Source organism: Lipophrys pholis, assembly GCF_963383615.2.
Source record: "Lipophrys pholis genome assembly, chromosome: 15".
In the NCBI taxonomy this organism is placed as follows: Eukaryota; Metazoa; Chordata; class Actinopteri; order Blenniiformes; family Blenniidae; genus Lipophrys; species Lipophrys pholis.
In genome coordinates this window covers 14,127,533-14,141,801 of record NC_137642.1, presented here as the reverse complement: position 1 = coordinate 14,141,801, position 14,269 = coordinate 14,127,533, and the positions used below count along the sequence as shown (strand labels likewise).

Here is a 14,269-nt window from a genome sequence, read left to right as displayed (position 1 = left end):
AGCTAGTCTCATTATTCCTGTTGACCTGACAAAACAATAGGCGAGATCAATGTGTGGGCCCAAGGGAGGCGGTATGTAACAAAAAAAAAACCATACTTTCAAAGAAATCTCTTTCACTACAGATGAACTGAACTAGTTCTCAAAACAGTGATGCAAGACAGTCTGACTCTGCCAAGGAAAATCTGTGAGGAAGAAAAATGGAGCTGAAGATAGCTGGGTTTTATCTGTGTTGATGGATTGTCATGGGGATGGGGGGGGGGGGGCAGTGGGTAAAAGAACAAGTGCAGCATCTCCAAAGGAAATACCACTTTTTACCAGATATATTTGCATAAGCTGAAATGGAGGCAATTTAGCGCAGAGCAATGGGTCTCACAGAAAGCAACTCGCATAGAGAGCTCAATGCATTTTCACATATTTCTCCAGTGGATAGTCTTGGCACCTTGCCATATCACAAGGAGAAGAAAAAAAAATATATAAAAAATCCATCCAAAAGCTCCCTGGCCCCAAAACATTGAGCCAGGATGAATTGTACAGCTGCCCATAAGGAAAACTACATTATGTACACTGCGAGCATGTCAGTGTTTAGTTTTGTAGATTCAAATGCAAAAATATGCTTCACAACAGCAGACGGGAGTGACCTAGATAATATTAAGTCGATGGATTTTCTACCCATGAGCGTGTCCGTATAACGACCCTCACAGTAAAACTAGTACATTTTCTAATTAACAATAGAAAAACATACTGTGATTGTAACAGTATTTGAGCTCGTTCACCTAAAGATGAATTACTGCAGTAGACTTAGTATGCGCTATGAGTGTTTCTCACATAGCAGCGATTCATTACTTTACTGGATAGACTATGAGACCTTTGGCCAAAATTTGGATTTGAATTAAGTTTTTTGTCCCATTTTGAGAGTTTTTAAGAGCCAAGTAGCCAAATAGATATAACTATACCATTCCAAAGGTCGTTTCTAGAACATCAGCTGCGAGTGTGTTGTTGTTTTTCTGTTTGTGTGAGACAATCCCAATGTGCGTTATTTGGAATTTGGAAGAGCCGAGTTCACAGTGAGCGGAGTTATCAGCATTTAACAGGAAAACAAAATAGCAAATGTCAAAAAACATACAGTTGATTGATTCCAATTTTATAGCATAACAACATTATTGCATTTTGGTTCAGGAGGGTTTATAGTCCAGGTTTATCTGTTTTGTAGAGGATCTTCTATTGAATAATATTTTCCTCTTCACTACATGGTTAGGGTTTCTCTGTGGTGACAGTTAGTCAATACATGCATTTATATTTATTGTCATGAAAAACCATAAACATATGTGATATATGTACTTTGTTACAATGTCTTGTATAGATGATCGAATATTTATATAGTCAACTCAGACACAGCCCAAAAACTCGCAACTAACTTTATATTTCTACGGATATAATGGAGCGTCAGAGATTTATTTTTTCCTTCTTTCCTGATAAGTGAAATCATAAGACATATTTTTGATGTCTTTATTTACCCAAGTCCCCACAGCTGAATATTTTCAGTTCACTTCAGGACTACGGTTTACATTTTCGGTTCAGTGTGAGATAAAATACTATCTATCTAGGCGTTTAAATCCTTTTCATAGTACTGCAGGTGTATTTCCACCGCAGCTCTTTACTTTGAATTTTCAGAATATTCCACCATTCCTTAACGTTGCCTTGGGTTTGTTGTGATAAAAGTACCTGAAGTTGACAACAAAAAAGGGCTGAAGCTTTCATTTCAGAACGATTTGCAAGATCATGATCTCTGTTAGTGTATTTTTAGAAGCAATTATTACTACTGGATACCTGCAGTCACTGTAAATTAACAAAAAAAAAAAACAGTAGATAAAAGAAGCTGTGAGCCAGCAAGAATCAGATTCCTCTCACATAATTGTATAACGACCTGTGATGTGTGTGAATTGTATTTTGAAGACAAAATATTTGAATGGCAGCTGGAGCACTTTGTAGTTGGTGACTCTCGCAAAATAGTATTCTCATATAATCTTGCAGTAGTATTAACTTATTGAATTTTTACCACTGGCATTTTAAAGTGTTCCTTTTTTTACTTCAGAGCCTGACCTATAGCGTGTGTCTGTGTGTGTGTGTGTGTGTGTGTGTGTGTGTGTGTGTGTGTGTGTGTGTATGCGTGTAAGGAACTAAAACCCCTGTCTAGACCTCCTGAGGGAGTTTCCCTGCAGTGGTCAAGCATCTGAGGGTAATGTATAGAGACAAACAGAATGGTGTTTATTGTTGATCTGAAGTGGGTCGCACAGAGGCTACAGCAAGGGCTACGCCTGGTCTTCACGCAATTTTTGCCTCGCTTCATTGCAACCGTGTCTTATAGCCAAAGCTATTAGTGCCATGTCAATATTGTATCAACAATGGTGGCTGTGCTGGTCTAGTCTCCATTGTCTCTGCCCAAGGGGCAAAGACAACCCCTCTCACTTGATTTGTAATGTGTCCAAGTCAGTGCTCAGTCTTCTGTCTTTGTACCTTGAGAATAGTCTGTCTGGGCCCCAGGCTCAGTAGCTATTATGTGATTTCCAGGAGACATGAGTCTGATTTTGCTTAAGCGCTTGCAGAAATGAAACCATCTTTTTTTTCTTTTCCTTTTTGCTGTGCAGCTTCTTCTCATGTTGTGTAAATATTCTCTAACACTGGACTGGGTGGGTTTATCTTACAATTGTACTGTAAGTATCAATACATCAGTTCACATTATGCCGTGATCCCCAAGTGTCTGGATTTGTTTTGCCAAGAAAAGCAAGTGGAATTCCTATGAGTGATTTCTTTATACACGTTGGCCTTTTTTTTTTTTTTTTTTTTTTTTTAAATGTTACTGTAATTTTAGTTTTCTTTAAAGTGGGGCACTTGTGTGTCAGAACAATTGTGTCATTAAAGCAAAGAGAGGCGCACATGCAGAAGAGGCATTTAGGAAGTACTCCAGACCGTTTTGTCCCATTTCTCTGCCGTGACGTGCAAGGACTGGACCACTTAGTTTGGTTTCGATCAATACAAGGGGACACCCAGTCCAGTAGTGAGGCCGAGGGGATACGAGGCGCTCGAGTAAACAGCCTGCTGTCACATCGAAGTAATGTTATCATTGCCCTGTGTGTGGCCCTCTTTTAATGTAGCTCAGTGAAACAAATCTATGGGTTTAAAAATATTTGGGCTCTGTGTGTATTGAATGCTTGGCCTAGCTTTGAGCAGCCACGGTGCCCTCAGATATAAGAGCAGCATCCTTAAGTGCTTGTGTGTATTCGCTTCAGTAGTCATTTCTTCAAATGGGCACGCATGCTTGCAAGAAGTATAGCACTTGCAAGCTACACCGATCTGCTGTGAGGTAACAGAAGGTTTTTTTGTTTTTTTTTTAATGTACAATCATGTAGTCATTTAATGTTTCTCAGCAATTAATTTTTATTTAAAACAAAAAATAAACATTGTGAGGCACATTTCAGCAACAATACATTTCAAAGTGCTGTTGGTGTTTTTTTTGGCGGACACTGAAGCTGAGGTCAACTGAATAGCAACATATAAAAAAAAACATTTGTTTGCATTGCAAAATATCATAAAACAATATTGCCGCTCTGCCTCCTTTCCTATTTTTTTCTTGTTTTACCAATAAAACTAAACATTGGAGGGGTTGACTGAATAGAAAAAAAGCTGCAGTGTTATGTCTTTCCAAGTTTCAGTTGAAAACATAAAATCAAGCTTGATATTATGGATTAAAAAAGTTTTTCCTGCTTGAGACCGAATGTTGAAATGAGCGAGATCTACTGTTCCATACCTGTTACCATCACTGTTACTTGAATTGCAGTTTGGCTCACAAGATGATATTAAATTAGATAAGTTCTCAGACTCTGACCAGTATTTTCTTTCTCTTTGCCGTTTAGATGCTCTTTTTTCTATAATCAATCATAACTGGGATGGTCGAAAAAGTTCCTGGTCACACAATACAAACTGTGGCTGTACACTAAAGTACCACATTGTGCTCACTTCAACCGGTCTTAATGGTAATGCTGTTACTCTAGATTTTTTTTAATAGTTACCCAGTCCCATAAAAAGACCACAGCCAGCAACATATTGATCCCACTAGGAAGTGTTGTGTGTGCACCACAGCTTCCATTGTCGTACAAAAACCTATTAAAACCCAACCACAGACAAAACGCATGGGCTCATTAAATGAACATGGGCAATGCAGTTCATCATTGTAGTCAATCCCATACACATGCTGTACTCAGTAGAGCACTGGATGTGTGTGACTGCACAGCTGAAAATGCAGTAATGGCCACTACTAAACATTTTATTAGCTGCATATTTCTCTGTTGAACGACGCTCGTCTTCAGTCTGTGGAGCGGCTAAATTCAGCTGAATGTCAGAATGGTGAAAATCTGGGATTTAAAAGGAGTCAAGTTATTTAAATATAATAAATATGGAACCACAACTATGACACTTTATGGATATATTTATCCACCGAAAACAAATCTTATTAAAGCATTATTTATAGTATCTTCTGTGACGTCTACATCCGTTTTCACATTTAATAAACCGCATACATCGCCCGCAGCTGTATTGGAGGATGTAGATGGGCTACATGCACACGTAATACTCCATAACTACTTCTTTTTCCCCAGATAGACACTGAGCTGATCTCCTCTATGTTATAATTACAGCTCAGTGACTTTGAGTTGCTAAACTTTTCAACAATTCTATTGCAGTTATTCCTTAATCGTCCACCTCCAGCTCACCATGAGTGGTCAATCTGCCCCAATTATCCTTAGCAGTCTTCTATGCTGATTGAGTATCTGAATGTAAATGGGTTTCTGTGCCAGGAAGCAGTGGCCATATGTGGCTAAAGGGTGTTGTCATGGAAACCAGGTCTGTCTTCCTCCCAGCCTGGATGCTGTAACATGTCTGTAACTTTTGTTTTGGAGCAGTGAGAACCCCGTAGGAAACGGAGCACAGTAACTAATAGCCTTTAGTTAGCGTGGTAGAATTTTGAATCCACACGACGTTCAGCGTTTACACACATGTAGGTCACTTGAGTGATGGTGAACTAGAACGCAGCTGTGAGCACGCCTGCCATTTGCCTATTATTGTGATGTGGCTTCATGCTGGCACAGTGGCGACACTCTAGAAGGAGCGGAAGTGTCTGACAGATGTCGTATTGCTTCATAAAGCCATGCCGCTGCTCATATAGCGTGACAGAGTTGTAGTTTGTACCCATCAGCACAAACTCTGTTGTGGAGAATGCCTCGTGTGCGTCTTAATTTTATATCAGTTCTTAAGTGTTATTTTTGTGCCACCGAGCAGTATGTGGTCAGATCAGAGTTGAGTGCAAGCATTTTGCACATTAGCTTGTCTTCAGTGTAATCTCTTCTCCAATCAGAATCTCATCTGGATCTCATTGCAGTGCAGTGGTGAGAATCTAATCCTTGAGGTGTTTTTTATTAATTGGTAGCCCAGAGGGGCATGTTGACAGGAAATAAGAAGCTGTTGTTTTTTTTTGTTTGTTTTTTTTTAACAACACAATACTAATTAAAGTGTTGATGCAGAGTATCAGCTAAACTATCCTGCTGGGTGATACACTGACACTCTGAATATTCCCTTCTCTCATAAACTCAGACTATCGAACATGACACCCGGGAGAAATGTGCTACCAAGCTTAAATATCCTTGATAAAAGAAACAAACAATACTTGCTTCAACTTAACTTTAACAAAAAAAAAAAAAAAAAAAACTTTTGATGGCTCCCGTTGACGTTTCGTGAATTATTTCAGAGTCTGAAAACATTTGTTTTAAGCGAAAAAGAAGATTAATTCTAGAAATTGCAAGCAGTAAACGTTAGAGGCTGAGGGACATTATTATTTTAAGATGTAAAATGTCACAGTAGGATCAACACTGTTCAAAAGATTCAAGCTCAAACCCATCCTAAGTCCTTTCTATATAAAATCTGCATGTTCTTCCTGTGCTTGTTTTGGTTTTCCAAGTTACTCCAGCTTTCTGTCATGAACAGCATAAACTGTGTATAGATTAGTATTGACTATAGGTGTGGGCGACTCCACTTCAAATCTTGTAGATGTCAGGATAGCATAAAAACTAGACATAAACTAAAAGACCTCGACGGTCTTGATGGGAGATGGGGTTACTTGCTGTTGCAATTACTGTAAAAAGAGAGTGGATGAATACACAAATATTTTCTATTATTGTTCCGGTATGTATTCCAACGCTGAAGAAACTCCAAATCCAATATTCAAGCCTCATACTCAAAAGCAGATCAGGAGGGATTCAGTACAGATTTAGTATATCTCAGTAGTTAGACAAATTAAATGAGCGAAAGCTTTCGTGCACTATATCTAGTGTTTGATGTGCATAAGTTTGATAGGAATTGTCTGCGGTGAGTAGAGTTCATGGCATCAACCATTCAGTCGATCAGACAGTGATAATTATCGTGTCTGCTCTCTGGTATCACTGAGTTCAGTTTGTCTGTCTTTCTGTCTGTATGTATGTTTTCACTGTGAACCGATTCTATTTCTGTACTCTGTTTCAGCCTTGTTCACTGTTTTACTCTCTTTTCATCTGTTGTTGATGAACTGCCCTGATGGAACGACAGATATTGTATCTTTTCCATGCTGTTGTCTCGTTTGACGAAGTTGAAAACAAGTCTTGATACGCAGTATGTAGTTATGCTATATACATAAGTGGAGAGATAGATTAAAATCCTCTCAATGAAAGATTTCAATCATAATGAAAATGTAAGATCTATAAGGAGAAAGAAACGAAGAAAAAGAAATGCTCATACAGCTGAAAACTCTGCTTCAATGCAGAAAGAATTTCCACTTTATTGCTCTCCATTCCTGATTACAGGCCATCTACCATCCCTGCAGTATAGCTATAAGAGCCCCAAGAACTTGTAAAATGCTGTCACATTGGAAATAGGAAATGAACCAACTTGTCTCAAGAGGTTCTATCCAGCCAGTCTCTGTAGCAAACAAACAACTATTTAGTATGTCTGAGCAGAGCTGTGTGCTCCAAGAAATACTAACAATATGCACTAAAGCCTGAGACAATGCAAATGCTCCACTCGCTCTCTGGGAGGGGGGGTCAATAGAACTTAGCCATTCGAATTGTCCTTGAACTCGACTAACTTCTGAAGATCATGTGCATGGGGCAGATTTTATGTGTGGCACTAATCAAATCCCATCTTATCTGCAGACAGCACACACACACACACACACACACACACACACACACACACACACACACACACACACACACACACACACACACACACACACACACACACACACACACACACACATCAGTCATTGCCTCAGCCAAAGAGAGTAGCAGTAATAGAGCCGTCTTTACTCAATGGGTTCGAGAAGAAACCTGCTTACTGGGCTTGACATATATTTTGGACAGGACATACGACGTCTCAGCGCTGGGACGGAGACAGTGTACTAATGGCCGCCCGAGCACAGTTAATAACAAAAGCCTTTCCGCAAAACACTATATTAAACCTTAAGTAGCTGTAGAGGACCACGGCAGACGGGTCACCACTGTTCATCCACCAGCCGGGCCTTTAAAGCTCAACCGGTTGCAAACATGCAAGTCACATAATCCAGGAAAGAAGCAACTGAAACACACCATCGTAAGGAATATGCTCATTCTTTGATTTTGTAAAGGTGGGAGGAAATACAATGAACAATTAAATTTTTTACTGACATGCTTTTTACAAGTAAGCGACATAATCCGAGCTTGCATGTTCTCTCTCCGTCACCATTTTATCTATATGCTCCACTTTCCTCCCAAAGTCTAAAGACTTTCTTGTTATCTTAACCGGCGCGTCTAAATTAAGCACAGGTGTATCATTTTGTCTGTGTTCGCCCTGTGGTGGACCGTTAAGTTTTCCAATTGGCAGTTTTGTTCCTGTTGTTGGCTGGGCGAGGCTCCGGTTCCCCTCTGAGTTTCATTCTTACTCTGAAGGAAAGCAGGCAGAGAAGATGGACTGATGGATGCCCAGACATTGCGTGCTTTGCTTGAGGCACTTGGCCATTCATAAACCACATCCTTACTTTGACTTGAATGGCTCTACATACCCTGGAGGAATCAGCATGGCTTTGTCTCAGACCCTGGTGCAGTCATGTGATGTTTATCACCATGACGAACACAGACTTTATATTTTGTACTGAAAGACTAGATGAAATTGAATGGCGCGTTACAATTTCTTAGTTCGCCGAAAAATCTTTACAATTTCATTGCAAGACAGCACAGTTAATGTGGCCATGTAACAGCAGCGTAAACTGTCAAATTTGATCAGAATAAGAAATGAAAGAAAAAAAAAACGTTGCAACCTGCCACAGCAGCTGCCTTGTTCCAAATGTCCAGTAGTTGAAGTGGGCATACTGCTTTGTGTGCTCACTGCTGGCTTTTCGCTCATCAAACGTATTATTCATTTAGAGCTTTCCTCAGCTTGGTTTCTTTTGTTGGAGTTGCACTGTGGTGGCTTTCACGGCTTCACATGAAGTTTTAACTCGGCAGCACGATATTTCTTCAGTCGGCACATCTCGCTTCTTCAACACAACGGCTTTGAGTGGAGAGCTTGCTGAAAAATCTGCATTATGAGCCGCGAGAGACCAAGGAGCCTCTTATTATTATTATTTTTTTTCGATTCCTGTTTCGTCCATTTGTTTTTATTGATTGAAAAAAAAAAAAAAATGAAGATAGGACTGAAAAATACACTGTGGTAGAAGCTTGAAGTGTGTTCGACCTTGGATGTCATGTGATTGAAGTACAATGAAGTTTAAAGAGCACTTTGAATGAAGGGTGCTAGAAAAGGACAGCAAGGCATTGCAGTGCTCTTCAGTTAAACTTTGTGTAGAAAGCCTATGTTTTTAATGCACAGTTTTATGCAAACAAATTATTACTTGACTCCCGGCACTAGCTTTGAGTGTGTTTGTATGGACAAAAAACGATATTTTCTATGTCATGCTGTCTAAACCAAGTCAAAATTAGAGCAACTGTATCTCTACAAAGAAAATGTAGAACTGTTTCCTTTAAGTCTACTTTAAAAGGAATAATTCAGTGGATTTATTCATGAAAAGGGAAGCAGCTGTTGAAAAAAAAAGTGTTGGCAGTTTGTTTAGACGTACATTCATAATCAGGAAAAGAACATTCTTGTCAGACTAATATCTCTCGTTGTTCCAGTTAGCTGGTGAAGAGAACAGCGTTTTAATTAACAAAGCTGTGGACTCCTGTAAAGAAACAGTCTGTCCTTGACCTGCTCAGGATGAAGCGCTCTGAGAAGGGGAACTGATCTACTTGGGAAAGATTTTAGGAAAGACGGACAGACAGAGACACGCAAGGTGCCCTGGTGGCCCACTGCATCTTGGGAACTGTCAGGGGAGATCGAGAGAAAGCCCAAAGAAAGCTGCCGACCTGTGACCCCCTCGCTCTCTCACTGACAGTTAGGATTTGGTTTTTGCATTCTGAGACACATCATCGACATCAAGCACACACGCTCGCATGCACGCACACACAAACGCAGGCCTGCACAGTGACACATTCATAACTCATGCATGCAACCGTTTTTCTGCACTCATGTACAAGGATTTTTGAATGTTATTCCCTCTGCGCTAGATCTTAATGTGTATTTAAATAGGTTTATGGAAATTAATATTGCCATTGTGACATCATTTGTGCATTAGGAGGGGAAAGAAAATGCCAGTTGGTCACATCAGTCATATTCCAAAGCGTCCCTTGCCGGCAGAATCCAGTGAGTGAAAAGTGCAAAAGGAGCCTATTGGCTACACAATCAGCTCAATGTGCAATGCAAACAAAATTCCATCTGTTTATCTCCTATATATGTTTGGGTCTGCTCCAGCCATGTAAAAAAAGCCTTGATATACGCTGTGTGTACATGCATGTGTGCATGTTAATAATGTTTTGTTTGGGGGGGGGGTTTGTACAGAAGGGGGGAAAAACACTGTCATTATTTGGTTATAGCTGTGCCACAGTGTATTTATGATGATGAATTGCAGTGCAGAGCGATTTCTGCATTATGTTGAACGAGCCCGAGCAATATGCATACTTTTACAACACATTACCGTGCCACTTGCTGAAAAGCCTTCATGTCTAAATAAAAGTGCTGCAGTACGTAAATACTGAAAAAGAAAGAAGAAAAGAGAAAGGAGCAGAGTAGCTTCCATTATTAATACTATCATAAAATTATAGGCTTTTTAAAAAAAAAAAAAAAAATTTTTTTTTTATAAATGGCTATTCTTTTGGTAGCTCCATTAAATCTGTTAGAAAGCCTGAGTCAATTGAAGCAGAATTAGTGTTGGGATGAACGAGGATGATGTGGAGTTTTGTTTCTTTTTTTTCTTTTTTTTTCTATTTTTTTTTGCTCTAAGTGAAAATGAAGTCATTCCATTACTGCACCATGCACTGCCATTTGCAGATTTGATTTTACAACACTAAATGTGCATTATTTCCTATTAGTGGGCTGTTTTATCAGCTTGAGGGCTGTTATTTATGTTGCTTTCACAGCTTGCATAATGAGCAGTGTTTGCAACACAAATCTCTTAGCGGTGCACGACGACTGCTGTGCTTCACATAAACTCTGACAATTGCAGATTTTTACTTTTTTTTCTTTATCTTACATGAACATATGATCTACTTCTTCCATTTTTAACATGATAACTTCATGTGATAGTTCATTCATTGTGAAATCGCATTCTTTGTTGCTCATCTGCTGGAAGGAAATGCTGAACCCGGAAATAATGAGCAGCTTGATGCTTGCTTGATCTGCAGATGTCAAACTTGGTTACAAGAGCTGACAAACTATAATAATCTGACTAACAGGCACCTTGCTGTAGCATCCTCTGTTAACACAAACAGCATTGACACTCTGGCCTACCGCTGTTCTGAACCACTGTACAGCTTGTGTGTTTGTATTGAGTGCTGGCTCCATATATCTATCTGCTCTTATCATGTCACATCTCGGGATGACTAAGACAGCGCTGTGGTTCTATTTCCATGCACTTGCACGCATTAGCATCAGTGCATTGTGTGCTCGGCCGTCTCTCGCTCTGTACTCTTTGTGATGCTTGTTTGGATAAGCAATGTTTGAGATTCCCTCAAACCTTTCTATGATATTAAGACCTTGGTTATAATATTCTATAGTCTGTTTATTGGGAACGTTAGTGCTGAATACCTGTCTTTGTGTCGCTAGAGTGTCGTAGAGCTGCTACATGACATGTTTGCTTGTGTGCATCAAACAAGAAATCTGAATTTCTCCAGTCACAGTTGGTTGTTTGTTCATTCAGCACTGCCATATATTATTTTGAAAGATTGAACAATTATTACCAAAGTGCAAACCTGAAGAGGTTCAATCTTTAGTAGTTTTTTTAATCATATAATATGATTGTCTATGTGCATTGGAAGCAAAAAGATACCGTTGCATCTCAGTCACTGTTCGTATCAGGGTTTTTTTTTGAATGCGGGCAAACACTGTCTCCATGTTCAACACAGGTTTATTCTTAGTGAACTGTATACAGACAAAGTCTAAAGTGCAAAGTGCAGATGTAGTTCTATTTTTAAGCTTAAGCTTAGAGTAAGTCTCATTGTGACATTATTTGGAATAGTAACCAAACCACTATAAAATACATATTTTTAAGCTGTGGTGTTTTTACTTTCAGAATTGACATAGTTATAGATGTAATTAATATCAGTACATTTCAAATATATGTGTTGGGATAATATTGATATGTGATCATTTTTATCACATAAACTGTATTAGTTACATCTCTTCTCACAACACTGTGTTTTTTGTTTTTGTTTCTCCCTGCCAGTGTACAGTATACTCTAGGGATACAGCCCTCCAAATGCTCCCTTTCATAGGGACCCATATGGTGTTGAGTCTAACACAGATGTGTCTCTCCAGCACACAACCGGTATACCTGGTTTGTGCATGACTTAACCTGCATGCTTCATTTGTTGCAAGCCAGCAGTTGTACCTAATACAACAGCATGCACCTGCTGAGGAAATATTTTCTAATTATTTTATTTATATATATATATATATATTGCAGACAGTAAATGTAAAAGTGGCTCTGGAGGAGAAACACTGTTGTCAAAGTAGCTCTAAGTATCTGTTCCTCTCTAATGGTCTCTCCATGTGTGATAAAGTGACGCCTGATGGCTCTTCAACTGATTTAAAGGCCTTGCTCCGGTTGGGTCAGGTACTCTTAGACCACCCATCTGCTGCTCTCTCTGCAGTTTCCCTCCAGCCCTCCAAATATCAGCTCATCAGCTCATCGCACTGTGGTTGCAGCCTTAAGTGACTAACAGAGGCCGTCTCTTGTCCTTTTATAGGTTTTTTTTTTAGGTTTTTTTTCTCTCCAAGGGATTAGTACGTTCAAGACAAATCTCTTCTCCTCTCGGTGATCACTTCGCAGTGGTGGGGAGGAATAGTCAGCCACACTCTCCAAAAAGAGTTTTTACCTTCTTTTTTTTCCTTTGTACTTGTCAGATGTGGCATGACTCCACACGCATTAATGAGAAACAAAAAAGCTAGAGTATAGAGGAAAATGTGCTTAAAGTATCACATGCAGCAAACAATGGTATCCTTTGGGTCCTAAATAAAAACAAATACGAGGCATTTTTGACTTTATCAAGAAGACATATGACAAATAAATGAGCAAAAACAAGCACATTTTGCTTGTGGTAATTAGTTTAAGTCACAATCTCAGGTGTTTGCTTTTGTGCAGGCAGCAGGAATTGAGTTGGGAGTGAGTTCCCTGAAGCTATAAGCATGGCTTCGGTCTTTCAGGCTTCTCATACTTTAGTCATCCAATTTGTGAAGAAAAAAAGACAGATGCAAAGGACACCCTCCTGAAGCTTAATGCTATTCTAGTTGAGGGGATCTTATAGGATTTGATTAGAACCACAGCTCGTGTGCAGATTGAAACTCACCACACATGATTGCATTTTTATATCCGTTAGTATTCAAAAATACTTTTCCGAAGCTAGATATGTCAGACAAAAGCTGCAGGATTTTTTCATGAACCGACACACCTTTAATGCAGTTTCGAGTTTTACCACTTGGGGGCGCACATGAACAAGTAAGTAATGATAACCCTTGATAAAAGTCTCACCTCACTGCTGATGTCATTAACTTGAGGTGTTGCAATACTAAAGGCCCATTTTCTCAGGCTTAAGAAAACTCTGACAGTATTACATCTTCATTTACCCCAATATATATTTATGAGTCTACTACTTATTTTGTTCCACTGTGAAAGTTTGCATTTAAGGACATATTAAGTCAGGTCGTTGTCCTTGGCAAGCAGCTCTGATATATTGCCTATTAGATGTAATTATGCAGATTGCACTGCTGATAATTATAAAAGTGTAAACAGATTCAGCAGGAACATTCCTTTTCACCATTGCAAATGAGAACTGAACAGTGGTTCCGTGCTGCTGACTTCTTAGCACCAGGTGGCTGCACCCAGTTATTGAGATTCCACAAGGTGAGTACAGCACCATTGCCTGATGTGTGCAGCATCTGTTTTGCGCTTTAGCTATTTTTCCTTCTTTTACTGCCATGTATGAGCAGAATACCAGTTACAACGGAGAAAATAGGAAGTATCCTCATCTGTCCTTGTGCCAGATGGCAGATTATAGTCATTTAACTGGTTATGTTCATCTTATAACAATAAAATGTCTGTCCTGATCAGTTCCTACATTCAAATTCAAATTGCCGCAGCCAAATGCTTATGACAGATCCTTGTTTGCACATGTCCTGAAAATGCATCATTTCAAATGTTTATCGTTAATGTTCATTCAATTGTATTGTGTTCTCCTTAAGGCTTCTTGCCTTGTCTGGATGTGAACAGTCAACTGAAAAAAGAAATGAAGAACATATTATCCTCTATGTCACGCTGGCTAAGTTGGCTTTCTTTGGGCATGAAATGCTTGTGTATTCCCTGTAAACCGTAAAGATCAGCTCAGCGGTGCTTAAAGGTTTTTTTTTTTTCTTTGCTTCTTCTTCTTCTTCTTCTTCTTTTTCTTCTTCTTCTTCAGCTTAGAACACAGTGTTTTTTTGGGGTGGGGGAAATGAGGAGTGGGGGTGTCGAAGAGCCAGGCATGCAAACAGAAAAACAGAAGCAGGCACACTGCAGCTGAGCCTTGCACTCTCCAGTCCTGAACTCTGAACACTGAGCACACTTCCCAGCTGAACCAGATTGTGT

General features: G+C 39.4%; 1 protein-coding gene across 2 annotated transcripts in view; it reads left to right on the top strand.

The window, feature by feature from the left end:
- LOC308121044 (neurexin-1a-like) overlaps positions 1–14,269 on the top strand; it is a 242,416-nt gene that overhangs the window by 124,936 nt on the left and 103,211 nt on the right. The window lies entirely within an intron of this gene.